Below are 8,010 nucleotides of genomic sequence, written 5' to 3'. Positions count from 1 at the left end.
TTGATGCTGATTGGCTGGGAGCCAGCTATGCAGGAGTGCTGATTGGCTGGGAGCCCATTTTTGTGTGTGGATGAGTATGTGCTTAGTTCTTTCCCAAATGGCTGATTTTCCAATTGAAAGCACATGTACCCCAAGCAACTTTCCCTTCTACAGGGAAGGAGATGCATACTTAATCTTGGAAACATGCAATCAGCCAATGAGGGAAAGAGTTACCTGTCCCTAATGCTCCTCTGATCAGCAATGCAGCCTCCCAAGACTGCTTTTCATTGAAAAAGAGTATAACAGGGCTTTGTTGTACTCTTTTACAAGCGATGTGTACTTTGCCCCACAGAGTTCTGGTTCTGCCTATCTATGGTCTTTGGCACTTCTGCATTTGCTCACCCATATTTCCATCCTATTTATTTAAAACAGTTTCTATGTCACCTTTCACCAGAATGATTACAGGGTGATTTACAATGAACTAAAATACACACACAAAAATATCCAGGCTTATTAAATGCTGTTACGAAGAATTAATGGCTTGATAATGCCTGAGTAAACAGATGAGCTTTTAATAAGCGGTGAAATACCAGTGCTGTAGGTGCCTGCCAGACCTCCAAAGAGAGATCATTTCATAAGGTGGGTGTTTCAAATTAATTTCTGTATCAATATCTTTTAAAAAAAAAAGAATCAGCACAAAACATATTTAAATATGTATTTTAATTGTATTTTCTCTCCAAATAAAAAATACATATTTTAAAGCATATATTTTGTCCAAATTTACATTTTGAAATATATATGTAAAAATAGCTTTTCCACCCATGGGATGCACTCCCTGCTGAAATATCAGAGGCCCCATCTGTATTGGCATTCCGTCGGCTTTTCATGATGCACCTGTTTACCAGGGATTCCTTTGATCTCTGGACCTGAGCCTCCCTTTTTAATTAATGTACTTTTTAATAAAAAAAATATTGCATATTTAAATTATGAAAGTTTGTATATTAATGTTTGAATGGAACTGTTTTATTGCATCTTTGAAATTAGAAAATGTTTATATTTTAATGCTTCCATAATTGATTTTTATGCTTGTAAGCTGCTGAGAGACCTGTTCTTGCATTCACTGGTTCACGAACAAAGAAATAAATAGTTTAGTTGCAATTTTTGAGCCTCGAACTCTGTTGAAACACAGCGAAAGCCAGGGGATGAAAACACAATCGTACACATGTCTACTCAGAAGTAAGTTTCATAGATTACAACAGGGCTCTTTCCCAATAAAGTGTTTGTAGGATTGCAAGTTCTGATCCACACATTCAACTGAGGAGTGTGGATCAGATATTCACACACATATATATATCTATATATATATATATCTATATATCTATATATATATATCTATATATATATGAACGAATCAATGAATATTGAACTATTTGTTCATAAACAACTTGGATGAAGGTATTGAGGGCGCCACAATTTAAGAAGGATATTGAGAAGCTGGAACATGTGCAGAGCTCTTCTTCTTTGGCAATCACTCGTAGCCGAGTAAGATTGTCTTCCCTAATCACGGTTTTAACAATGAGTTTGTAAGTGACTGTGGAGGCCAATTCTGGATCCACAATTCCTTCCACAGTGGGGACATTGGTTTCTGGGTGGGAGTTGATCATGGTGTGGATTTGCCAAGCTTGCCTTCCTCTTAGCACGTTCCTTCCTTGCGTCCTGAGTTCAAGTGTCTTCAAAGCCCACTACACGTTTGATAAAGGTTGTTCTCCAATTGGAGCGTTCACAGGCAAGTGTTTCCCAGTTGTTGGTGTTTATACCACATGATAAATGGTTTGGAAACCAAGTCTTATGAGGAATGATTGAAAGAATTGGGTATGTTTAGCCTGGTAAAGAGGAGACTGAGGGGAGCCATGGTCAAATATCTAAAGGGTTGTGGTGGCTTTAAGGAGCTTCAAATCCTAAATTTCTCTTTTCCTACAGATGCTTGTAGAAAATAATACTTGCAGCTCAGCTTTTCGGATACCAGAAGGTGGGACATTATGAATTCTCCCAGATCTATGGACACCTAAATCAGAAGTGAGGAACATTTTCCAGCTGAGGGGCACATTGCCACACAGAGAACCTTCTGGGGACCACATGTTGGCGGCAGATAGGGCCAGAGGCAAAAGGAGGTGGAACAATGGCTGAGCATGATATATCCTAGCCATGCAAAATTTGAAGGTTTCTACACAAATACATCTCTCTATTCTCCAGACATGGGTGGCACTGTGGGTTAAACCACAGAGCCTAGAACTTGCTAATCAGAAGGTCGGGGTGAGCTCCCGTCGCTCAGTCCCTGCTCCCACCAAACTAGCAGTTCAAAAGCACGTCAAAGTGCAAGTAGATAAATAGGTACCACTCCGGAGGGAAGGTAAACGGCATTTCCGTGTGCTGCTCTGGTTCGCCAGAAGCGGCTTAGTCATACTGGCCACATGACCCGGAAGCTGTACGCCGGCTCCCTCGGCCAATAAAGCGAGATCAGTGCCACAACCCCAGAGTCAGCCATGACTGGACCTAATGGTCAGGGGCCCCTTTACCTTTACACAAATACACATCTCTCTATTCTCCAGATGGGTAAGCAAGAGGCATTAACATGGTTCAAGGACACATTCCAGGCAGGCAAAAATTGTCAAGGAAATACTAAAGCAGGGCTGGTGATAGGCATTTTTTTTGGGGGGGGGCACTGAAGGAGAGTCCTGGAGGAAAGGGTGGCTTGATGTTATTTATTTATCTTGGTCTGTCTTTCAGGTTGTCCCAAAACACCATGAGATTTCAAGCAGGTTCGGATGGAAAATACATATTCCCAACATGCAGGTTTGCTTTGCTGACCAAAGAAGCTCTGCTAACTTAATGGTGGTGAGCCCCCTGCTGTGGCTCAGGCGAAGGAAACAAAATGCAATCTCCACAATCGGTTTTGCTTGAATCCAATCCGGCAGCATCAAGGAACTGGAAAGACCCGACCATAAAGGAATCCTTGGATTAGTCACACCCTTTGTTTCCTCTATGGCTCTGTTCAGTTAAACTTGCCCTGACTGACCTCCTTTCAAGATACGTTATCATATTTTCTCTGAGTATTATTTTCTTGGGGGGAGAGGGGGGGAACTAAAGAAAATAATAGGAAGGGAGGAAGGCAAAAACAAGACAAGCAATTCCCTTTTTATTGATTTCTCCTGTCATCTTTTCTTGATACAGAAGTACAGTTTAGGATCCGTCCTCAGCCTCCGCTCTCATGGTGGCAAACAATGTATGGTGCATCTTCATCACACACACATCTGAGGGGAAAGGTAGAGGGAAATTGCCTTAAACTTTTCCAGTTCATTGCCCGATATTTCCCATTTCCTTCAAGAAAATAAATCCTGCCCTTAAGTCAACCGTCTTCAGGAGTAACAACTCTACTCTTGCTGCAAAAGGCATATGGCAACCCCATACACCGTGGTCTTCTCATAATTGCCATTTTAAAAAGTACTAAATTGAATATTTTATATTGCTAGTTTCTCAAAAGACTACTAATTTTTTTTTCTTGCAGAAATTTTACTCTGACAGTGATCTGTATCCACAAAATTGTTGTGTACATGGAACAACTTCCATGAGTGCAACAAAAAAGTTACACGTCTCTTCTTCCTCTGGACCCTTCTTCCCAATCTACTCTAGGTGATTCTCCCCCCAACCTCCTGTAGTAATTTTTGGGGCAATATTGGGGGCATTGGGGCAACAAGAGGGAGAAGAACTTCAGTTGCATCCCTGCAAGTCAGTCTGCACATGCAATTTGGTTTAATGCAACCCTATAGTTTTATATGTCAATTTTATGTATTTTTATCCATTCTTTTAAAACCACTTTGGAATTTTTTTGTTATTGTAAGTGATTCATAAATAATCACACTGAAAAACTGAGGCATTGCATTCAGTGATGGTTCCTTTTAGCTTCTGACATGTGTCCTGGTCCTGAAAAAAAGAGCCAGTGTGGTGTAGTGGTTAAGAGCGGTAGACTCATAATCTGGTGAACCGGGTTCGCGTCCCCGCTCCTCCACATGCAGCTGCTGGGTGACCTTGGGCTAGTCACACTTCTCTGAAGTCTCTCAGCCTCACACACATCACAGAGTGTTTGTTGTGGGGGAGAAAGGGAAAGGAGATTGTTAGCCACTTTGAGACTCCTTCGGGTAGTGATAAAGTGGGATATCAAATCCAAACTCTTCTTCTTCTTTTCATTTTGAGAAAGGGTCTGAGGTGAAGACAGGGTTCAAAATTTCTCGGAAGGGCCTCCTGGTTTACTGAGGTTTTTTTAAGAAGAGAAAGGTGATATTTTAGACTACAACTCCCATCACCCTGGATCGCCCGCCATGCTGGCTGGGGCTGATGGGAGTTGTAGCCCACTGCTTCTGGAGGGCACCATGTTGGCTACTGCTGCACTGAAGCACAAGAAGAATCTGCTTCAGTTACTTCGCTCAGGACAGTGAAAGAAAACTCTGGTCTGGATTCACACAGCAGTAACTTCCGGAAGTAGGGCGACGGAAGAGAAGCGCTTAGGGCACTGATTCCTGGAAGAACTGACCTTCTAGCTCGTGGTTTTCCCATCTGTGGAATGCTCCTCCTGGTGAAGTACATCTGTCTCCTTAATTGTTAACTTTCAGGAGGAATTTTAAAGCATTCCTGTTCACCCTGGCTGAAAGAAACAGTTCCTGGCAACTTTGGAATTAGTAGCTGGGGCAGTATGTCCCCATTTTTAAATGTTTTAAATGTGTTTTCATTCATCATTTCATCTTTCATGGTTTGTTTGTTTTCCACCCTGGGATCTCTTGGGAGGAAAGAGGGCTGGATAGAAATTTGAATAATATAATAATTAATATATAAAAAACAGAGACCAAATTTCCAGAAGCCCCAATCAGAGTGAAGCAACATCATATTAGAGTGATGCTCCAGAGGGATTTTGAGAAAGAGATGGTACCTGGGAATGGTAAGTGAGTCCAGCCCACAAAGTCAATTTCACCTGTGGCCAGTCGCCGCTCTCCAATTTGATGACTCCCCATTCACCCTACTATGAGCCTTAAATTTGAACTTAAAGTTCTCTGCGGAAAACTTTTGGCTCAACCTCTGTTTTGAGATACACTTGTTACTCGTGGTGTTGCTTCTGAAATGTTTTCATAGCAGTTTCATTACTCCTTGCATTTACTATTTCTTCCACGACTTCATTTTAATTGCTGCTCTAGCTTTTGCGGTTGCATTTCTTGTAGATACTTTGAAATGTTGTTGCAGCTATGGCTGAGAGGCAGGACATGAACAGCTTAAAGAAGCAAACGTAGCTGGCCATAACGTCCTACTGAGAAACCACACAATGCACCCTGCAGGGTGGGGAAAGCGACAAATATCCTCTCTCTCTGGTTGATGCAGCTGTTCACCCTCATCAGGAGACTGTGTGCATTAAACGACAACACATTGGCGTGTGGGCTGAGCCGCCTAGTAAAGGTAAAGGTAAAGGGACCCCTGACCATTAGGTCCAGTCGTGACCGACTCTGGGGTTGCGGCGCTCATCTCACTTTATTAGCCAAGGGAGCCGGCGTACAGCTTCTGGGTCATGTGGCCAGCATGACTAAGCTGCTTCTGGCAAATCAGAGCAGCGCACGGAAACACCGTTTACCTTCCTGCTGGAGCGGTACCTATTTATCTACTTGCACTTTGACGTGCTTTCGAACTGCTAGGTTGGCAGGAGCAGGGACCAAGGAATGGGAGCTCACCCCGTCGCAGGGATTCGAACTGCTGACCTTCTGATCAGCAAGTCCTAGGCTCTGTGGTTTAACCCACAGTAGCTTTGATAAATACAAGCATGTCCATGTATCCAAATTAGAATCACATTGATGGCTTTTTTAAAGGGGAGGGTGGTGTTTCAGCACAAGGCAGGCATCCACTCACATGAGAATGCTTCTCTTTCTTTTCCTCCCTACCTGAATCTCCCTGTGTGTCCCACCCACAATATCTGCTTCAGAAGTAGACCCTCCAGAGTAGATTTTGGAGGCATGTCTGGGGGAACTGGAGAGAGAGAGAGAGAAGAGAAAGTATAATTCTCCGTATGCAAACAGATTTTGACGTCAAATACATTTTAAGTGGAATTGTATTAGCTTAATCAGCCTTGTGAACGGTTTGAGGATGGTAGTCCAAAGAAACCTGGTTCAACCTGCCTTTGTAGAAGGTTTCCCCCTCTGGGTTGGAAGTTTTATTTGATCTTAGGAATTCAGTCTAGCAATAAGCAGATCGGTCAGACAGTGCAAACATTTCTGCTAGCGTGGTGGAATGATCTGCCTTCTCATCTTGCTGTGCATTTCTCAGGGTTTTCCCCCAACCCACCCACCCAGCAAATGGGGGGCATGCGATGAGGAAAGTTGGAAAAGCCCCCTTATGCTAGCAGAAACCTTTGTGTGACCTTCCATGGACAAGGCTTGTTTCTTGAAGCCCACCTAATGGTTTTTTTCCCATGCAATAATATTTATATGCCGATTAGTATAAACAAGGCAATCTCAAAGTGGTTTGCCAGGATAGAGATTCAAATACATTAAAAGACATGCAGTAAACAAAAGCATGGCATGGCTCACTTTATTTAGGATTTCTTTTATACCTACCAACCAAAGTTCTTGAGGCAACTTACAATATATTTAAAACTCAATAAAAAAGAAAATGGTACAACAGAGCAGAGCAAAGATGTACACACATTTTTCCCAACTAGTTCTCTGATGTTCCATCCAGCTGCCTAACCTATTGCCTACCTGAATGAAATTTTGCTGTGTTCACAAACCTGGATTCAGATAACCTTCATCCTTCAGCGCCTCTCAGACCACTAAGTATCATTCACAGGGTTGTTTTGAAGATAAAATGTGGGGTACCTAGATGTTAAATTAATACATGCCCACTGAATGCAACAGGAAAGTATAGGAGTTGAATAAAATCTGCTATGTATGCCATATATCCTACGCAGGGGGTTGGGGAGAGAAATTCAATTCACATTTAAAGGTGAGCCCACCACATTCTCACTTTCTGAAACAGTACCCAATCTGAAACACAGCCTCTGAATTTTGGACTTCCCCGAATTTTGCAATGCAGCTTTCCAGCTAAATAATGTGTACAAAAATGCATGTGCCAGGGAAAAGTGTGCATAAAAATGCACGCATTCGTGAAAATAACACAAAGTAATGCATTGTATTAGGTGGAAATGCTTTCTGAAAATGTGTATCTTAAGCACACTAAAACATGGTGAATTTTCAGGACTAAAAGGGGAAAAATGCAACCTGATGCAAAAATGTGGAGACCTGAAGAAAAATGAGAAGCTGAGAGAAACGAAAATGGATGGATTTAGGATCACAGAATCCTAGAGTTGGAAGGGACCCCAAAGGCCATCTAGTCAACCCCCTGCAATGCAGGAATCTCAGCTAAAGCGTCCATGACAGATGGCCATAAAACAGACTTGCTCAATGGGACTTCTCCCTTCTGCAGTTTTTGGAGGTGCACAGAAGTGGAGTCCTGTTGTTTGAGATGCTGCTTGCACAGGGTTGGATACAACACATTACCTTTCAACACAACCCACTTCACAGAGCTGTTGTGATGTTTAGGGATGGGGCATGTTGCTTCTCTGTGCTCAGTTAGTGCTGGTAGGTTTCGTCAGGCTGGCTCAGAACGCTCCAAAACTCAGCAATTGGAATTTTGGTGTGAAAAAAGTTTTTAAAATTAAGTACTGCAGCCTTGGGACGCGGGTGGCGCTGTGGGTTAAGCCACAGAGCCTAGGACTTGCTGATCAGAAGGTTGGCGGTTCGAATCCCCGCGATGGGGTGAGCTCCCGTTGCTCGGTCCCAGCTCCTGCCAACCTAGCAGTTCAAAAGCACGTCAAAGTGCAAATAGATAAATAGGGACCGCTCCGGCGGGAAGGTAAATGGCGTTTCCGTGTGCTGCTCTGGTTCGCCAGAAGCGGCTTAGTCATGCTGGCCACATGACCCGGAAGCTGTCTGCAGACAA

The sequence above is a fragment of the Podarcis filfolensis genome (assembly GCF_964270895.1).
Source record: "Podarcis filfolensis genome assembly, chromosome: 6".
Taxonomy (NCBI): domain Eukaryota; kingdom Metazoa; phylum Chordata; class Lepidosauria; order Squamata; family Lacertidae; genus Podarcis; species Podarcis filfolensis.
This window is presented reverse-complemented; position numbering follows the sequence as displayed.